The following is a 20585-nucleotide window of genomic DNA, read 5'->3' on the forward strand; positions in this document are numbered from 1 at the left end:
TCCCGAAAGTGAGCATCCAGAGAACAAACAACGTGAGTGCGGGCTGGCAAAGGACGAACACACGCGTCCGCAAAGACACGCAGAGGCCAACGAGCTCATGGAAACACGCTCCCCGTCCCTCGGCACTAGGAACGTGGAGACGGAAACCAGTCAGCTACCACCTCGCGCTGGTGAGGGCGCTTCCCATGAAAACAAACCAAACAACAACAGCAGCAAAGAGCAAGCAGACAACAGGTGTTGGCGAGAAGGCAGGGGGAACCCTCTGCCCTGCTGGCGGGAACGTAAAGTGGGGCAGCAACAGAGAACACGGCACGGTGATCTGTCGAAACAGCCAACACGGAACCACCACGGGAGCCAGCAGCTCCGAGTCTGGGTACAGACCCCCTGAACGGAAAGCGGAGTCTGGAAGAGACGCCTGCACCCGCGTTCAAAGCGGCAGTGTTCACGACGCTCCGAGGGGAGGAGGCAGCAGTCCGAGGGTCTGCGGCCAGAGGAATAAAGCAGCCGGGGTCTGTACGCGGCGGGTGACGCATCAGCCTCAGACAGGAAGGAGATGCTGACGCCCATCAGCGCGCGGGTGAGCCGAGGACGTTCCGCTAAATCAAACTCAAGAGCGGACTCTGAACGCATTCGCTTCTGCCAGGTCCCTGGAGTCCTCAAATTCACGGGGACAGAGAGGAGATGCGGCTGCCGGGCGCTGGGGAGGGGAGGGACAGAGGGGCTGGGAAGAGGAGGCAGTCCTGGAGGCGGGCGGTGCGGACGGCTGCACGACCGCGTGCGTGCCAGAGAAGTGCAGGCCTGAAGATGCCCGAAATGCCACCTGGGACCCACGCATACTTTACCACAATAGAGAGAAAACCCGTAACCTGTTCGGAAACCGTGCCCGACGAGCCACAACCGTCTGAAAAGCCGATTAGGGTGCGTCTGCCCTGAGTGCGGGGAGTGGGCGCCTGAGCACAGCGGTGGGAGGAACGCAAAAGGGCACAGCCCCAACCGGAGACCGTCCCGGAGCTAGAGGCGTGCTAGTGCTAAACGTAATTGTGTCAATTATGAAACATTTTAGGTACAAAATAAGTCTATAAAGTTAGAACGGAAAAATACGGAAAGCATCCTCACCCACCACGGGACACGCGATCACACACCCTTCCACGCAGCTCGCGGTTCGCCTCGAGGAAACACCACCGCCGACACGTAGACGCACACAGGTTACCATACACGCATGGCATTGCTTATAATTGCAAAACACCAGAAACCACCTGCGTACTAAGCCCGGGACACTGGCTGAAGAATTAGGATAACAGCGCACATGACGGGGTACGAGGTCGCTATAAGAAAAAAGAGGAGGGGCGCCTGGGTGGCTCAGTCGTGAAGCATCTGACCTCGGCTCAGGTCACGATCAGGGGTTTGTGAATTTGAGCCCCGTGTCGGGTGAGCCCCGCTCCTCTCTCTCTGCCCCCCTGCTCACGTGTGCACGTGCTGGCTCGCTCGCTCTCTCCAAAAAAAAAAGAAAAGAAAAAGAGTATTGATAAAAACCAATCGTGCATTGATTTTCAAGATATCGTTACGTAAGACAAAGTGCCTAAGAGTATATACAGAATGCTGCCTTTCGTGGGGCAGAAGAGGGAAGAAAATATGCATATTCCTCTTAATTACAAACAGTAACACAGGAGGGATACAGCAGGAAAAATAAATAAAATAGGTTATCTCCAAGGGAAGGGAAGGGAAGACTTGAACGGAAGGGGCCCGGGACGGAAGACACTTCTTTGGATTTGCCTCCATGTACAGGTGTGACAGTCTAAGACGTGCTAAGGCTCCGTACGTTGCAAACAGTCGAATGAGAAAAATAACTCCAGGGGAAGAGCAAGCAGAGAAAGTATCCCACTTAATTCAAATGAGTATCATAAAGGCTCAAGAGTAAAAAGGAGGGAAGGAAAGAAAGGAGAGAAGAGGAAGGGTGTAGAGGGGAAGAGAGGAGGGCGGAAGGGGAGAGGGGAGGCAAGGGGATGGAGAGAGGAAGGGGGAGGAGGGGAGAGGGGAAGGGGGGAAGAGAAGAAGGAGGGGGAGAGGAGGAGGCAGAGGAGGGGGGAAGGGAGGGCAGGGAAGGAGGGGGAAGGGAGGGGCAGGGGAGGAGGGGAGGAGGGGAGGAGGGAAGCTTACTCGAGAGGATTCCTGGGAACAGCCCAGCATCTACCAAGGAACCCGCATGTGTAGTAAACACGGGCCAGCGAGGAGGAAACGTACAGCGACAACACCAGACGCCCGGGACCTGTCACCCCAGACGAGGCAGCACTGCAGGGACAGGAAGCAGAGGGGAGGCAGGAGTCCGCCAGGGAACCTCGGGGGCGTGGAGGCTCTCCGCACTCTGACTTCAGGGCGCCGACTTGACCGTTAACGTGTTTGTCACGTCGTAGAATCGAACCCATTTTAAAGGCTGGCTTCACTTTACATAAATCATACGTCAACAAATTTGGCTTCTGAAACCCAGCAGTCCTGTAAAAACGTCTGCAGAAGCACGTCTGTCCGCAGGCTCGTGTGCGTGGCTGTGTGTCATGCTGCAGGCGGTGATGATTTCAGGAAGGAAGGACAAGGGGACACGCGCGGGGAAGGAGTTCTGTAGCCTCAACGTTCTCTCCGGATTCTGTGGAGTCTGTACAACTTTTTGGGGGAACACAGCACAAAAAACAAATCACAAACCACAATAAAACTTATCTTCTGGACTTCAGAGTTAACACGTTAAATGCTGTAAGTCAGAATTCGGGGTTAAAAGATTTACGAAATATGTTTCTACGACAAACAGGTTAATTTTTCTGCACTGTCACAACCAGAATTGTTCTCTTTAACCACAAGAACAGTTACTTTTTGTTTCTAATTTTGTCTACCACATAAACAGAGCGGGCGAGCATATCCCACCGTGGCTCCCTTGTCCCTGCCTCCCAGAGTTGGTACTGTGCTCGCCCCTCCCCTGAGTCACAGATCCCCTCCAGGCTGGACGGCCCCTCCTTGACAGTCACAGATCCCCTCCAGGCTGGACGGCTCTCCGTGATGGTCACAGACAGAGCTCCCATCTTGCTGGTACTGCTACTCTCCCCCCTCTGGCTCACAAACCCGGCAGGGCCAGGTGCACCACCAAATGATGCTTGCAGAGAGGCGCACGTGACAAGACACCAAGCGCTGCCCGCACACGCGTGAGCAGGGAAGCCGAGGCTTCTCGGTGCAGCCTTGAGAGGAACACCACCGCAGGTCAGCCTGCCCGGATTCATGACCCGCGGGGACTTAAGGGGAGAAATGCTGTTGCTGAAGCTGCTGAGTCCCAAAGTAATCTGGACCAGGACAATCGGGGACCAGTGCACGTATGTCCTCTCTAATCTCCAGAACCCGTCCCACAGGCGGGGACCTCAGCTCAGCCAAGCCTTCATCACGGGCAGGAGCACTCCCCCATCAGGCCCACGTGTCAGGCTCCCACCGCCTCTCTCTCCAGGATGACCCAGAGTGCTTTCCAAGAGTTGGTCAAGCTCCAAACGGCCCAGCAAATGGGACCCTCACTGGTGCTTACTAGGCTGCGCCACAGCCCCTACAGACACCCCTCCACCCCATCCCTCAGCAAGACACAGCACAAAGCCCCAGGGCTCTGCTCCTCCTGGGGCCATTCATAAAATGCACACGAGGCAAGTTCTCCCAGGGGCACCTGGGGGGCCTCAGGTCATGATCTCATGGTTCAAGAGATCCAGCCTCACGTGAGCCTCATGGCTGACAGTGTGGGGCCTGCTCGGGATTCCCTCTCTTCCTCTCTCTCTGCCCCTCCCCTGATCTCTCTCTCTCTCTCTCTCTCAAGATAAATACACTTTAAACAAACCAACAAAAAAGTCCTCCCCATAGAAAACAAAGCTAAAATAGAAAAACCTGGGGGGTAGGGGGTGGGGGAAGCCTAGAGCCCAGCAGTTAGGTCCAGCTGAGAGCCCCCCTCAACTCTGAAATCTCAAGGAAGCATCTGGACACCTTGGTGGTGCCCTGTTACCTCAGACACAGGTAAAAGTGACAGGCACACCCAGGAGGAAAGGGCACAGGTAAGGGTCTGGGGACAGGACACACACAAGGCCCAGCGATGACCACGGCTACAAGGTGGCTTTATAGGAGGGGGGCAGGTGGGGTGGCTGGACGCAGGCTGTATCCAGGCCACCCACCCGAGCTGCACACTGGTGATGTCCCAAATCCAGCTAACTGAGCCCAGGCACTGCTTCCCAAATCGGGAAATGTCACACGAAGACTATTCCTAGCTTCTCGTGAAGATACGGAGCGTCTCCCAGCACCAGCCACACACCATTACAGGGTAAGCTCCAGGGGGGTCCAATCCCCCCGTTCCCACCCCCCACCCCCAGTGCCTGCCCCCAGCTTGGCCCTCTGTGCAGCTCAGGAAAGGGAACTCCGGAGGAAGGCCCAGCCTGTGGGGACAGTCAGCAACAATGTCCCTGGCACATGGAGGCCCTGGATCAGGAGGGCCGGGGACTCAGGCCCTCGACCACCAGGAGGAGGTCGCGGCAGGCGTACGAATCCGGGGACACACAGCAAACGACCCTTTCTGAAACAGTGGTGTTTCTCAGAGAGGAAGGAGGTGGCCCTCTGAAAGCCTCTTGTGTTTTTTCCCCCGCGGTTATGAGATGCGTTCACTCTGTTTACGTGCTTTTTAACAGTACACACGTAATGCAGAACGAGGACGGAGTAACTCGTCAATCATGAATCCATACTCGGGCCGAGAGGGGAGGCCACCGGAGGCCATGGTCCCCTCCCTGCCCGCCTCAATGGTAAGAGCTGCGGGCGTGTCCAGAAGGCTGCCCCCCACCCCGCGCGCGCGCACACACACACACACACACACACACACACACACACACACGGGCGACAGCACAGGACAGCGTGAGGAGGTGAGGCCAACTCCCTGGGAACAGGTCCTCCACGGAAGAGAATTTACAACAATTTCTGACAACAAGCAGAGGATAGGGGACCTCTTCTCCCTCACCTGTCTCGCTCCTACGCGAGCACCGTGCCCCAAGGAGATGACAGAAAGGATGTCATTAAGAAATTATTGCAACTTTCTTTTCAATGGTGCTGAAAAGTATATGCAAATCCACCGTAATTACGTTTAAAAATTCCATTTCATGGGATAATCAGACTTCAAAAAACTCAATTTTAGTTTTAATCAGATTCTAACAAGGATATTAAGTCCATTTCGTTTAGAAACGGGGTAAAAAATGTGAATTTAACACAAAATGTATTCAAGCTTAGCCCCGGGAGATAATTAAATAAAATTAATTTGGCAAGGGCTGTCAGTAAATGAAGGCACAGCAAACGGAGGCTCACACTTCTGACAGAAACAAGCAGCTTCCTGCCACAGAGACGGAGGAAGGGGCGGCGGCCGTCCCAGAGCACAAGGAAGGGGACCGAAGCAGCCCTCGGAGGCAGAAGGCCAGGGCAGCCTGGGGGAGGGGGGGGGACAGCTGCAGGGAGGGAGATTCCCGGAAACTAGGCTGGCGGGAGCAAGGGGTGGCCTCGGGGCGTCCGTCTGGGCTCTTCCACTGGCCTGCAGTCCGGCCATCAGTGGGGGAGCGGCGGGGCCCAGCCAACTCTGGCCGCCCTGAGAAGCCACCTTCCCCGCAGGAACGGGCGGGGCCTCCTGCTCTGGCCCTCCCACCCCAGCCGGCTGCGGGGGGGGGGGGGGGGGGGGGGGGGGGAGGGGAGGCCCTGTAACATGACCCCGCTTTGCTCAGTGGCGATGCAGGGCCCACACGTACCGTACCGTGCTCTCTGCCCGCCAGAGTCACTCGGCAAGCATCTGTGGCATGGAACAGATCTGACCACGGTCCCCGTCCCGGGAACGCTTAGCCCCGGAGAGAAGGCACAAGCGCTGCCCGTCCATGGGGAATGACCTTCCCTCCCAACAGCTCCAGGCGCCCCGACAAGGCCTCCCGGCGTGATGTCCACACCACCCAAGTGGTGCTGAACCGTGACTGAGGCGCCCCAATCGGGCACCAGGCTCACCCCCGCTAACGACCTGTAAGCCAGCTCACATCCCACGACCAGATTCTCCCAGAGCGGAGAAGAGGAAGGAAGGAAATCAGTGCCATCCTCTGTGAGTAGAAGTTTTGGGCAAAGGAGAGAGCAAAGTTCCGGGCCGGCAGGCCAGCCCCACACCCTGAAACAGGTCAGCACACCACGGCCTTCAGGGAGAGGGTCGTGCCCGCTCACTTACATCTTGTCCCGGGCAGCTATCCCACAGGACGACCCACAGTCCTGCTTGGGGCCGGGGTCCTCGAGTGTCATCACGAGAAGTCCCAGGTCCCGGGCCACGTTGCCCCCACGCTGGTCATCGCGATCTGTGCTGCAGAGGTGAGGACCGGCATGCCGCTCGGGCCCTATGGGCCCCAGAGCCCCAAATATTTACTATCCGGCCCTTACAGGAAACATTTGTAGCCTCTGCCCTGAACCCAGCACTCCCAGGCACCCGTTGTTCAGTCACGAAAACTCAAAAAGAAAACTAGCCTAGCAAAGGGACAAAACAAGAGAAAGCACGTTTTCCATCAGGAGAAGGCTGTCTCGGAGGGGGACGGGCACGAAGGGCGCCGAGCGGGGGCACCGAGTCCCAGGGGTGGCGGGGGCAGACAACAGCCGCCCGTGCTGAGCAGGGTCAGCACAGGCCTGTCGAGTCACTAAGCCGCACACCAAGTGCCACGTCATGTCAACGGAGCTCCAGTTAAAGGGGTGTGGCTCCAAAGGTCCAGGCCGAGCGGTGTGACCCCTTCTGGGACAGCTGAGCTCTAGGAAACAGTGAGAATGCCCCAACCAACCACTAGGCCGGTAAGAGCTCCTGGCGGCTCTTCTCAACCCTGACCTTCCCAGAGAGCCCGTGAAGAACCGCCCAGATTCAACGGCGCCTTCTCGAAGCCCAGCGTGCTGCAACGCACCTGCTCTCAGGGGTGAGCCTGTGGCCACGCGTGTAACTGCAGTCCTCACGAAAGGCAGCGCGCTCCCGACGCCTGAGCGCAGCAAACCATAGCGACGCAGGAAGAGCGGAAGCCAGAGAACAAACGGGGAACAGAAGCGCGTGTGTCTAAGTGTCCTCCACGCAGACTCACACGCCACTCCCACCAGTGCACGAGCTGACACGCGGCAGCCCCCTGAAGCCTCACGCCAGGAGGGAGGAGGGAGCCTGCCCCGCCCCTAGCTGTGGGAGGACTGTTTGGCTCCACGGAACCGAGAGCAGTTTGCGCGTAATAAAAATTAATTGCTAATCTCCTCACTGAGCCGCCTCCGAGAACAGGAGAGTGTCGTGTCGCTGCCCCTAAAGTTCAATCTTCCTCTCCCAAGTAATTACTGTCTTCCCCTACCTCGCAGAGCCTCCCCCATCTGAAAAGCAAATCCCAGCAGTGCCAGAAGGTGCTCGGCCCTGAGCAAAGGCAGGGAGGCCAGCCCTCCAGCAGGCTGGCAGGCCTTCCTTGCCAAAGTTCGGCTGGGAGCCATCAGGCCTCAAAGAGCTGCTATCAGCCGACAGGCTGCACGCCCGCCTATGTGCTGACGCTCCACGGGCGAGCCGGTGGGCAGGGCCCCAACAGAAGCCTCAGATGCCAGCAGCGGGCTGCTCGGCTCACAAAGGCGTAGGACCCAGCTGCACGGCACCACGCGGCCAGCCAGATGGATGGAGGTGACGGAGGGCAGCGCCCACCATGCACCGCGACCAGCCAAGCAATCCAACGCAGGCGGCACGGACTCGCCGCACGACCTTGGCCTGTGAGCCCCCAGAAGGTCCGGGGCCTCCTCTGCCGAGCGGGCGACAGCCGGGCCGCCTCGCCCACAGCCGGGAGGGACGGCAACGACACTCCACGCACGCGCTGGCCTTGCAGGCTCTCGGGGTGCCCCCTCCAGGGCGGCCCCAGCTCCGACAGAGCCGTCCTCGGGGCCAAGTAAGGTCCTCTTCAGAGCAGGGCCCGTCTTGAAACAAACACGCTCTGGAACCTCGTCGGCCACCAATCTCCAGACCACAAATAACACGTGGCCCTCTGCCCACTGACACTATTCAAATCCGGCAAAGACGGAACCGATGGTCGACTCCAGCTCCGCGAGACGCTCCAGCAAAATCCGGCCGCACACGCTCACCTTTCTGAGCGTCAAGAGACTCCCCGGCTATCCTCACTGCTCAGAACGCTCGGTCCTCCCACCGTGAGGGCCGAGGCCGGGTCGTGGCTCTATCCCCAGAGCCGGCCTGCTGTCCGCCAAGCGGCAGGCCTCAAACCTGCAAAGGATGACTATGGGATCGACGTTCGCCAAAATCTCAGTTCTATCACCAGGTGACAAGGCCAGCAGGAAACAGGCAGGCGTCACTCGCCTGTAGAGGAAACAGAGGCCACGATGGAGGGGACCTGGCCTGGGACACGAGACACCTTCGGGGTACCTGCCACCACCTTGATCTCGAGATGTGCCCACTACCCACCCCCGCTGCCGACCCCGGCTCACAGGCAGCCTGTCCCACCACCCGCGAGGGGGCACCCTGCCCCCGGCACAAGGCTTCCACACCTGTTCTGAGCCACCCAGCCACACGGATGCCTACCAGGCAGGGTCTAGTTGAAGACAAGGCCGTGTCAGGTCTCAGGGAAGAGGCCGCAGAAAGGCATGGAAAGGAAGTGCTTGCTGCCACACAGTGGGTATTCGCCACCCCACCCTCCCACCCCCTGCAGGCCAAGGTCCACTCTCCACAGCAAGACCCAAACACCTCCAAGAACCGATCCCCGCCGTCCTGTCGGCCTCCACCACACGCCCACACACTGGCCGAACCACTTGGAACTGTGGTACGCCAGGTCGCTCTGGGTGGGTGGGTTCGTGCAAGCCCCTTCCCCACCAGGAACGAGGTCCCAGCCTCTCAGCTCAAGATCAAGGGCCACCTCTCCCAGCAGCCGTGCCTGACGAACCCAGCACCGGCCTGAGATACTGTAAATGCTCGCGCCACGCCCACACGGGTGCAACAACGGCAACGGGTGCCTCTGGCAGAGGCAGCACGAGGCAAGGGGCAGAGACAGGCCTTGGTGTCAGAGGACAGACCCAGCCTCCGACACACAGAGCCGGCAGGGCTCTGCCCGTCCCTCCTCCCGTCTCTCACGGGATGGCTCGGGTCTCCGGTTAGAGCCCGTGCATCAATCCCCGTCTCGCCAGCTGCCACGTGGAACGGTAAGTGTTTAGGAAGGACTGGCTCCCTGAGCCCTTCGGAGCTGGCAGCGAACACTTATCCCCACTGTCACCTGCCCCTGATTAAACCAGGCCACTACCCGAGCCACTCAGACACCCTGCTTAGCACAGCTCCCAGATCACGGAGGACAAAACCTGAAGAGCCGTGAACGTGTTTTCTGTATGTCGCTCAGTTGGGTCAGGGCCCCAGAGCCTCACAGAAAAGGCAAGTCTTCAAAGCCGCCCTCCTCAGGGCCCTACAGGTCAGCAGCGAGCTTCCCGCTCCCGGCACGGTCCCCTCGGTCGGAGGCCCTCCACTCACTCGTGGCGGGAGGGGAGAGGCAAAGAGAGGACCCTCATCAGACAATCCTGCAACTCCCGAGGAGACACGCGTGCCCCAGAAGGGCCCTGCCTCCCCTCCTGGGCGGAACTGGCCAGGCTGCCCCGAGGCTCCCAGACACACACACAAACGCACACACGCCGGTCCCTGGGACACCCCCTTGCTTGAGAGCCACGGGAGCTGCGTGCCAAGAGCCGAGGTCGGCGCTCTCAACGTTACCGTAGGACACTGGCAGGTGCCAGGTGCCTGCTAGAATCAAAGAACTGCACCAGGGTCCCATCACCTGCTCTCCCACGTGTGCAAGCCACAGGCTTCACCAATGTCACTGCCACAGCCCCACAGCGGTGCGGGGACCCACTCGCTCTCTGTGACCCATCCTGACCTCCCTGGTGCCACCAACCTTCTAAGACACAGGTAGGCGGCCAAACAGGTGAGGTTCCCATGCAGACCAGGGAAGACTGGCATCCCATCTCCCAGGACATCCGGGGCCCAGAGCGGTCCCAAGGTGTCCTCGGGCCAAGGGCGTGCTCCCCCCACCAGGGGACAAGGACTGACTGACCAGCGCTGCCAGCTACCACATGCCAATCGCTCTGCCAGCCGATGGCTAGACGCCATCACTGACGTGTAGACGAGGAAGCTCAGACTCAGGCAAGCCCGCAAGTGGCCCCCTCTGTGCAGCCTTCCTGCCAGGGAGAGGCCCTGGACCCCAGGCCTCTGCTGTTCCCCATCCGCGTTGCTCCCTAGGCCGGCCTGGCCACCTCTGCTAGTGGTCATGCGAAGATGACCCAGAGGGAGCCCTCAAATCCAGACCCGCGCACCCGTGACAACTCCCTCTGGCTATTTCTGTGACCCTTCAAACGCACATGTGCTACACAGAGTCCACAGCTCTCCCTTCCTAAGAGCCAAAACCTGTCCCCGTGTCTGCCCCATCTGCCTACACCCTCCCAGCCCCCCAACTGGGCCCGATCACCTCCTGTCTCGCGTGCTGAGGACGTCTCTCAGCCTCTGCTCTGTCCCTGTGGCACACCTGCTCCAAACTGGAGCCAGTCACTGTCACAGCCGGCTGCCCGCCCCATCCCTCGGCCTGCTCAGCAGCCTGTGGCCTCTGTCCTGGGCTGCACACTCACCCTCCCCTTCACACTTCATCCCCAACCTGCCCTGCCACCGCCTACCCCACCCCTCCCCTGGGCCAGGGCCCCCCAAAGGCTCCCCGAGTACAGAAAGTGCTGTCCTAGGCCCGGCTATCCCTTCCGCCACCTGGGTGGTGCTTTCAAGAACGTGTACCTCCCACGAGGCGGGGAGCACGCACTTGGGCGGCCGTGCCTGGTGCACAAACTCGCCCACCATACATTCTACCACGGGCTCTCCACGACAAGTGGGACAGGAAGGACACTGGGGATCCTTGGCAGGGACAGCCTGTGGCCTCCGTGCCCCACCGACTGACCGATCCAGGAAGATAACTTGCAACCAAAGCTTCGATGGTCCTTCCCCAGGCAAGACATCGATAAGGGACGTGGAATCACTGGCCAATAAAAACAGACTTCCTGAGTACAGGCCTCATTAAGTCGGTTAATGAAAGTCATTAAAGCAAGCCGGCTGGAACAGGTTCCTTTCCTCAGGGGTGAAGGGACTCAGATTAAGGGGTGGAGACAGGCCACTGGTCGGTGACCCAGCGGTGTGCCGCTCCCAGCCCTACAGCCCCACAGCCGTGAGGCACAGCTTGCTGGAGCCCGCAGCCCTTCCGGCCATCACTGAAACTGAGACCGGCCTCGGGGACCCCCAAACTCTGCAGAGGGGACAGTCTCCCGCCCCGTCCCCTAACTATACCACATGCAGGAGGAAGCATCGCGTGCCTTTCAGAAACTGGGCTCTCTGGGCGTGACACAGAGCGAGAGAGCTTGGACCAGCGCCTCCAACACGGTGAGCGGGGGCTCAACAAGGCGCGTGCCGGCAGACGCGTCAGTTGCACGTGCATCGAGCGCTTGCGCAAAGACATACCAAAGCCAGCAGTGCCAGCGGCCGGCAGGAAGGGAGGCCCGTGGCCGGCAGAGCAAGAGGAGAACTGTCCCCATCGCCCCGACATGTCTTCTCAACGCCGAGCCACGTGAACGCAGCGCGTGTTCAGAGGAGGGTCTCCAGCCCCCTGTGATCTGAAATGACCCCGGTCGCTCCACAACGGCTTCCCACAGGCCACAGAAAACACCCAGTCAACTTCCCGAAGCCCTGAGGCCTCAGCGTCTGTGCCCGGAGATGCCCAGGGTCCCCACCACGTCACCGCCTGTCGCCACAAACGCGTGCCCTCAAGTAAAGACCCCACTTGCGGCCGCACAGGAACCTCACTCAAGATGAGCACCTGCGGAAGCGAAACGAAAGAGCAAGAGCAGACACGGGAACAATTAATGTCGCGCCTCCTCGCCAAGGACAAACCCGCCTTGGCCTCCACGGAACTAAGACTTCGAGGAGACGTGAGGGCAGGAGGAACCGCCGAGCAGGGCCCCCGCTCCAGGCCAAGGGTCTCCACTCCCGCCCGTCCAGGGTACACTCACGGCCGGCAGCCCGAGTGAGAAAGACCCAGGCCTCCTGGTCCCACCTGTGCCACACGAAGACCGGGTACGGTAGTACCAGCACCTGGGGGGTGGCCGCCGCCACCCCCTGGCGCCTACCCAGCTGGTCCTCGCCTCTCCCTGCACCTGCACGCCTTCTTCCTACGTGCCCTGCCTCCTCCTCGTCCTCAGGACGGCCATCCTCTGTAGGGCATGTTTCCCAGGAGACAAGAGCCCACCTGTGGCCACGGCCAGAGCCTGCAGTACACAGCAGGTCTGAGGAGCGTCCACCCAGCTGGCCCAGACGCCATCCCCACCACCACCGGGGCCTGAAGCCCGCGCGGCGCACCAGAGCCGCAGGGGACGCGGTGTGGTGCAGAGGCGTCAACGCGTGCCCCAGCGTTCTGTCCCTGAGACGCAGACGACGACAGGGAGGTCCGGGCTTCGTACCCGGGAACGGTGGGAACGACACAGAAGCAACAGTGCAGCAAAGCCACGTCACACGGCCCATCGCGGCCGCCCAGCAGTCCCGTGCCGATTGGCAGCCACCATCTAACGGATAATCCCGCCTGGCTTCTAAGAACACAAATCTGTGCTCGTGCCGTGACCCTGCTTCACGGACACGTGGGCTCCCACTCGGTGCTCACAAAGGCCAGCCACCCTCCAAGCCGCGACCCCCAGCTCGTGTCCACAGAACCAGAGCCCATGTTTCCAGGCAGCTCCCAGCCCCCTCTCCCTCTGCCTGGGGGTGGGGGACCTGGGCAGGGACGAGGGAGGACCCCCCCAGGAGGACTTCAGAAAGGCCTCTCCAAGTTTGCAGCAACCGAACAGGGAGGTGCCTCCTCCCTCTCCAACCCAATCCCCGGGTAACCCAACATAGCCTGTTTTGTCTAAATCCTTTCGCTACCTGGCTTTAGATTTTTTCCAATCGATTTAACACGATGTACAGAGGTAGAAGGGCCATGTCTATAAAGCTGGGAGTGAAGCCCTCCAAAGCGCTTCGAGGGCCACACCGCAAGTGGTGAACCACCAGGCACGTCCACCTGGGACAGGGCACCTGCCTCACCGTCTGAGCGGCCAGGATGACCACACACAGGGCGGAGCCCCTCCAGGAAAGCGCTGCCCTTCTTGTATTGCCCACAGTGCGGTAAGCACGGCCCGCTGTGCGCACGGGGGCAGAGGGGACAGGCCTGTGCCGCAGACTGCGGTCCCCGTCACAGCCCCCTGGGCAGCCCAGCCCCGTCCGGGACTGCCGCAGCGGGGCCCGGTGTGGGGAGCCGGCCCGTCGGGGATGCTGCTCCGTCCAGCCTCGCCACGCACACCCGCTTCTGCCCGCTTCTGGCGAGCGGAGGCCAGACTCACATCTGAAACCTCAATGGGGAGCAAGGGATGGGCCGGGGCTGCTCCCCCCGACCCAGGATGGGCTGTAGCAGCTGAGGAAAGTCGGTTGTCAGGAAGCTCTCTGCCGCACCTGTCGTCCGATTGCCACCGGATCACAACAGTGTGAACAACACGGGAGCCTTGTCGCCGCAGCCAAGCCAGCCGACAGGGCCCCGTCCCAAGTCACAGCTAAGCACACACACGGATGCACAAAAGCAGAGCAGTCCTATCACGACTCACTCGGCAAACGTCTACCACATGCGCTGGCTGCCAGGCTCGGAGCCTCTGAACACAAGCCCCGCCCTTCCTTCACGAGACCGAAGACTGAGGATGCCCAGCAGAGGGACAAACACGTGGCCGAGAGTCAATCACGACAACGCCTGCTTCTGTCGCTGGCCTCCACGGGGACCTGCAGAGCCGGGATGGGCTCACAAGTCTCCGGGCCCTGCCGGCACAGCTCCGGGGCCGCCGGGGCCCAGCCCGCCCCAGGTGCGCAGGCCGACAGAGAGCCCAGGGTGGGTGAAGGCGCCCCTCCAGGGCCGGGGCTCCCAGAGAACAGCTTCCGGTAGACACAGGAGCCGGTGAAGGAACAATGCCACGTTCACGGCTGAGGCCACAAGAAAGAGCCACGCTTGCAAGCGCCCAGAAGGTGAGACTCTTGCCCAACCTCCTCCTCCTCCTGGTCTGGAGCCGCAAAAGAAACCAAAACGAGACCAAGGGAAATGGTGAAAAAAGCTTGACGGCACGCCCCCGCCCCCCCTCCCCAGCGCCAGCAGCGCCTCGCGTCCCGAGCGACCCCAGACCCAGGGCATTAGAAATGGCGACCAGAGGACGGGCGGCCACAAAGGTGTCAGGGGTGGCCAATAAGAAGGAATCGTGCTCCGCCTCACTGTCATCCCGACTGGCCTCACACATCACACATCGGGGGCGACCGGTCACCTGGCCAGCCAACAAAGGCTGCTGGGAAGGAAGCACGCAGGTCGGTGCCGGGTTCCCGTGTCCATTGCGGGTGACAGGTCAGCAGTTTCAGGGGGCACGACCGCCAGGCCTCAGAGCCAGCGAGACCCGCCAGCCTCTCGGCCTCCCTAGCGCCAACAGCCTCCGAGACCCGTCACTCCGTCGAACCTGCGGGCTTCCTGACAGGCACTACGCCCTCCCAGCCGGACTGAAACCAGGCCAGATCCAGAGACAAAAGGACGGGGGAAGGAGCCAAATCGCAGAGGCTCACACGCCACCAGCGAGTCATTTCCTCTACAAAATTAGGGGCTTGACTACAGAGGGACTCAACGTGCGTTCCTCGCCCGCTGATAAGGCTTCCTACAGTGGGAACCGTCAAACGAGCTTTTCAAAAGCCGCCCGCTGGAGAGTCCTGCCTCCTCGCGGCACCGCGGCCCCACGCCGCATCTCTGCCGAGACCTCGGACAGCGTGCCGCCCAAACTAAGCGGTGCCACTCGTACGCCGGGACGGCGTTTCTGGAGGGCGGTCCGGCACCATCTGCCGATCTCAAGCACGTCCGTCTTTGAGGCAAAACACCTGCTTGAGAATCTGTCCGGCCACTCAGGCGCCGCTCACACCGCGAACCGAAGTGTCCGCCAACGGGCCCGAGGCACACAGAGCTCGTCCACTTCGCGGAGCGACGTGCGGCTCTTCGGTTCAGCAGCGCCGCGTGCCGGTGCAGAAGTACCGCTGGAAATCCACCGGGAACGTGCAGGACACGGACCGAGCGCCGTGTGACGGAGGGCACCACAGGGCTCGCGTGCTCGTACGACTTCCAGAAAGCCACATGAGAACAGAGGCAGTGGACGGTGCCTGGACACACCGGGGGTGAGGACGGGGACCCCAGGCCCCCTCCTCTGAGAAGAGCACCCCAGGCACGAGAGCACTGCACGATGGGGACCGGGCGGCGGTGACAGAGAGCCAGCCTGGCTGAGGGCGATGCGAGGTGGGAGGGCAGCAGTCAGGGGAGGGCGGGAGGAAGGAAGGCGACTTTCACTTTCTGTCCTCCCCCCAACCCCCCCACCCGACCCGACCCCCCCCCCCCCCCCCCCCCCCGCGGACGGTGAATTTAAGCAGTCATGCCCACGGCACCTGCCCCGAGGCCCCAAGACGCAGGCCGGCAGACAGAGCCCGGGTCAGTCCCACTGCCCACGGGCCCGACCGGCTCAGGGGATGGGCTCCACCCAAAATGGAAGCTTCAGCAACCCCCGCCACAGCCTCCCATCGCCCACGGATCAGCTCCACAGAGGCGGGACGCACGTACGAGCACGCACACACGAGCGGCCACCACAGCAGCCAAGGGCAGGCGACTTCCGGCACGCTGCCAGGGCCCCTCACGCCCCCATCGCATCCCAACCCGAGACGTGCGTGGCCTCCTAGCACCCGGCGTCAGCAGGTCTCCCCCACGTCCGAGCACCGTAGTCGGGCTCGTCGCTCGTGGCTGCGGAGCACCCCCTGAGGTCGCGTTGACCCACTCCCCGCGGCCGGGCAAGCCCGCCATCCACACGCGCAGGCTGGTGGGAATAGGCCGCTGTGAAGACTCCGGGACTCGTCTTTGTGAGGCCAAGTTTCCACCTCTCTTGGGTGAGAACCAGGACGGAAGAGCCAGGTCACGTCGTAAACCTGCAGGAAGCCACCAAACGGTTTCCCAAGTGCCACGTGGCTCTCCACTCACCTTGCCCCTGCGGCGGGCTGCTCACACCGTCACGGCCCCTGGTGTGACCAGCCTGTGGTCCCAGCCATCCCACGGGGCCAGCTGCAGCGTCCCAGCGCCCCCCAAATGACAAATGATGCCGAGCATCAGTCCCCTCCTTATCCACGTCTGTGGACCCTCTTCCGTGAAGTTATCTGTTTGTCTTCTGCCCAGCTTTTAAGCAAGATCTGGCTGTGGTCTCCCATCAACCTACCTAGACGCATCACAAAGATTTTCTCCTGGCCCAGGGTTTGCCTCTTGCCTTCACTGCGTCTTTCTGAGAGCAAAGGTGTTTCTCGTCTTGGGGAACTCTAAGTGAACGATTTTTTTCATCTTTGGTTCAAGCTTTTGTGTCCTAAGCTTCCAGAGCCTTGGTTTTTCCCCAGGTTAGGTCCACGCCCCACTGGTTCAACGCCAGAACAGTACGGGACCAGAATCTACATTCTGTCCATACAGACATCCCCCTGCATCAGCGCCGTCTGCGGAAGACTGACTCTTTCCCACTGATTTATCTTGTCACCTTCGATGGAGACCAACAGATTCCATACTCGGGTTATTCCGGAACTTTCTAGTCTTTTCCGTCGACGTGTAAGTCTATCCTTACACCATTAACCCGCTGCCTTGATCAATACGGTTTATGGTGCGTCTGGAAATTAACCATCGTAAGCCCACGGTTTTTTTTTCAAAAACAAGTCTGGCTATTCTAGATCCTTTTCGTCTCCATAGAAACTCCAGAATCAGTTTGCTGGTTTCTACCAAAAGGCCTGCTGGGACTTTGGTTGGGGATGCACTGGAGGTGAGGATGAATTTTAGCACACTGACGTGTCCCCACCATGGACTCCTCCAACCTACGAGCACGGGATTGCTCTCCACTTGCTGATATCGCTGCTAGGTGACTTCCTGTCATTCTAGAAAGAACTTCTACTTTACAGCGTGCAGATTTCCGTTGCATTCAGCCTCACATTTCCAACGCGACTCTTCGGGGCTGCGTGCCTCCAACTGTTCGCTGCTGGCACACAGAAACTCAGTCCGCCTGCGCGCATTGTCCTCGTAACTGTGAACCTGCCAGACCTACCGCTTCCGGCTCTTTACAGATGCCCAGAGACGTCCTAAATGGACGATCGTGCCGTCCCCCCACCAGAGGCAGCTTTACGTCCTCCCACCCGGCCGCGGGCCTTTCCTCCTCCCTCCCACTGTGCGCTGGCCGCACCGCCGCTGCCGCCGCAGAGCAGCGGGGAGAGGGCGGGCTAGACGCAGGGACAGCAGGTGCCGCATCTTGGGGAGGGGGGACCCTTCCACTCCTACGTTGCTCAAAGGTTGCGATCGTGCGTGGGTGCTGAGTTCCCACCAACACCTCTGCACCTACCGAGACGATCACGTTTCCTCTCTAACCTATTTAAATAGCAAACGACCCCGGTTGTCTGAAGGGAAAGGCCCGTCTACTGCTGCAGGTACCCCCTTTGCTCCATTTTCCCACCGGCCTCTCCGTCAGTCTTTCCCCAGTGCCCCCGGAAGGTCACACCCAGGCTGACACAGACACAGAGTGTCTCCTGGTGTCCGCCTTCAGCACCTTCAAACCTTTCCGCCGGGCCACGCTCCCCAGACAAGGCTCAGCACGTCACAGGTCTCCGCACGCCGGCGCAATCTGTGTACTGCTGCCGAACCCCTCAGTCGGCTTTCGCTGCCCCGGGATGGGGACCTGCAGGCACCACCCTCCCCCCCCCCGCCCCCCAAGTACACAGGCCCCACCCAACACGGTGCAGTATTCCTTCCCACCAGGACTCTCCGAGTCCGGCGGCCCACCTGCCTCCAACCCACAGGACCCACGTGCTGGAGACAGGCGTCCAGCAACATCCGGGTGGACGAGGCTGTCTGGCAGCCAAGGAAACTGGCACGGGGCTTCCCTACAGGGTCACACTGCCGGACCGCCCCAGCCAGCTCACGTAACCAGCTCCCTGACACCTCTGGGCTCCTCAGGATGTGAGAAATCCCGAACTGGGAGAAAGGTGGCAACGGTCATGCCGTGTCAACTACAGGGTTTGGTCTGTTCCAAGCGTTAGACCCGACCTATTCCCAACCTTGGCAAGGCCGCAGGGCCCTCCAAGAACGTGCGAAGAGACAAAGCCTTGCGCCCAGAGGAAACCCCATGCAAGGACTATCTGTGCTAAGACACCAGAATCTCATAGGCATCAAGCATTTGAGGATCAGAGGCTGGGCAAGAACAGGGCAGGGGTGGGACAGTCAACGGCAGCCAGCCGGCCACCCACAGGCTACTCCTCCAGGCCGTGGCCGTAGCACGTGAGGTCCACGGGGAGCAGCAGAGGGCCAGGAAGAACTACAGGCAGAGGTCTGGAGCCAGAAAGCCAAAGGGCCCAAGGTGCTCAAGGCGCAGGGAGCAGGATCACGGGGCCGGGGGCGCCACCTAGTGGCGGCAGCTCTCAAAGCCCAGGAGACCCTGGACAGGATCCGGGGCCTGGGGGTCACGACACACACCAAGCGACACACGCCAAGCGAGTCCCTTCAGTCCCAAAGTGGCGGCAAAGCCCTGGCCTAAAGGCCAGGAGAATCAAGCCTGCCAGGTCCTAAGGTCCTAAGGACCTCCCAGCCCCTCCAGCTCCTGCTTCCGGGGCACCTGCTGGACTGGGACTCACTGCTGTCTCTCGGAGCCGGCTGGTCTTGCTCTGGGGGTGCAAGCCCCCGGCCTAGCGTGAAAACAGGTTTTCACAGGGAGAAAGTCTGACTTCCATGGTGAGAAACCACTATTCTAGAAAAATCTTTCCACTCGCAGATGTGTAAAATGAGGCACAAGACAGCCCCACAACCCTGAGGGCCAGGCGGGGGCCAAACAAAGATTCAGGCACCGCTCACCAAGGTCTGACAGTGAGCCGCAGACACGACGGCTATGCTGTCGGAGGCCACCCACCCTACACCCACCCGGGGCCGACCCACCCCGGCCACCCACAGTGGTCTCAGCGCTCCCCACCGGGTCCACCCCTCCGTCCTTGCAGGGATCCCAACTTCTCCCTGTGCCCTATTTCCCTCCGCCCGTCTCCCTCCCCATATTCAACTCCGCCGGACGTAGGCTCCCCCAGGTCTCCCTCCCCGCTCACAAACCTCCAACTGCCCAAGACCTAACAAAGGAGGATGGCCCAACTCCTCCTCATGGCATTCAAGGTCAAGTGCGGTCTTGGACAGGCCGACTCCCCGCATTTGGACCAACACACAAGCCTGCGACCCACCGACTGTTACAGGACACACGGACCCACCTCAGAGGGACACAAGTGACTGGAGGTGAAGCCCACCCAGGCACCCTGCTGCAGACAGGAAGGGTGAACAGGAGACACTGAGGTTCCCCAGGGGCCCCCGCGGTGGCCAGGCACAGAGTGACCGGGCACACGACAGGAAACCTGCCCCTCGGGGGACCTTCACCAGGGGTGCCGGGAGGCAAGGGCCACAAGGATGCCTCACCACCTCCCCAGAAGCCTCCGGCTGCTCGGAAGGGAGGCCAGCACCGCTCCGCAGTACGTGACTTGTAAGCCTCCACACACAAGGCCAGGCGCGCGCTGCATTCCCGGCGACGGGAACACTGGCCCAGGGCCAGGCACAGACTGGCGAGGGGCCCACGAGCCAGGGGAGGGCAGAGATACCAGGGACAGACTCACACCCTCCTCTCCCTCCGCCAGCCCCAAGCAGCCCCCACCTCTGAGAGCCCTCGACCACCCCCCTCCTCTGCCTCTCCAGGGCCCGGCCGCCGAGTGAACACATGACACACACACACACAGGCGCGTGACCAGGCAGAAGCAGCACCCCAGCTGGCGGTCAGCCCGCAGACCTCTGCAGGCCCCCCCGCATGCCCCCCCCGCATGCCAGCCACACTCAGGGAGGCCCTCTGATTTGGAAGCGAGACCAAAGGGCCGGAGGAAGAACCACACTTTCCGCCCCGGCCAGAGGCGGCCGCCAGCTGTGCACCAGCCCCAGGCTTGACTGATGTCGAGGGCTTTGTGGCACATGCTGGGCGTTCAGACACTCCGCCAGCTGGTCTGATCGGGCACGAGTGGGCCTCTGATCTCCCGCAAGAGAAAGAAGTCACAGAGGTTTCTCTTCTGACGAGCCTCCCTAGGTGCAGGACGGAAGCGTTCTGGTGAGTTACTAAGCCCAGAGAGTAGGTGAGGCTCCACCGGGTCAGCCCTCCACGAGTCTGGCGGCGGGTGCAGCTCAGGAAGGAACAGCAGCCGCGTCTGTCCTCTGGGACTCAGCGGGGCAAAGAGACGACGAGGAGGCATTTACAAGGGACAGACACCGAAGTCAGTAACGCTGATGGAAACCACGGCAGGTTCCAGAACCGGCCCTCGGACAGTGTAATTACGGGACAGCTCTTTAAAGAAGGCTCTCAATCTTGGCCCAGTTTCCAAGAGCACCAGGAAAGAC

General features: G+C 60.9%; 1 protein-coding gene across 5 annotated transcripts in view; it reads right to left on the reverse strand.

Annotated features, from left to right (window-relative positions):
• MAD1L1 (mitotic arrest deficient 1 like 1) overlaps positions 1 to 20585 on the reverse strand; it is a 362570-nt gene that overhangs the window by 326384 nt on the left and 15601 nt on the right. The gene's annotated exons all lie outside the window — the stretch shown is intronic.

The sequence above is a fragment of the Felis catus genome, chromosome E3 (assembly GCF_018350175.1).
Source record: "Felis catus isolate Fca126 chromosome E3, F.catus_Fca126_mat1.0, whole genome shotgun sequence".
Classification (NCBI taxonomy): Eukaryota; Metazoa; Chordata; class Mammalia; order Carnivora; family Felidae; genus Felis; species Felis catus.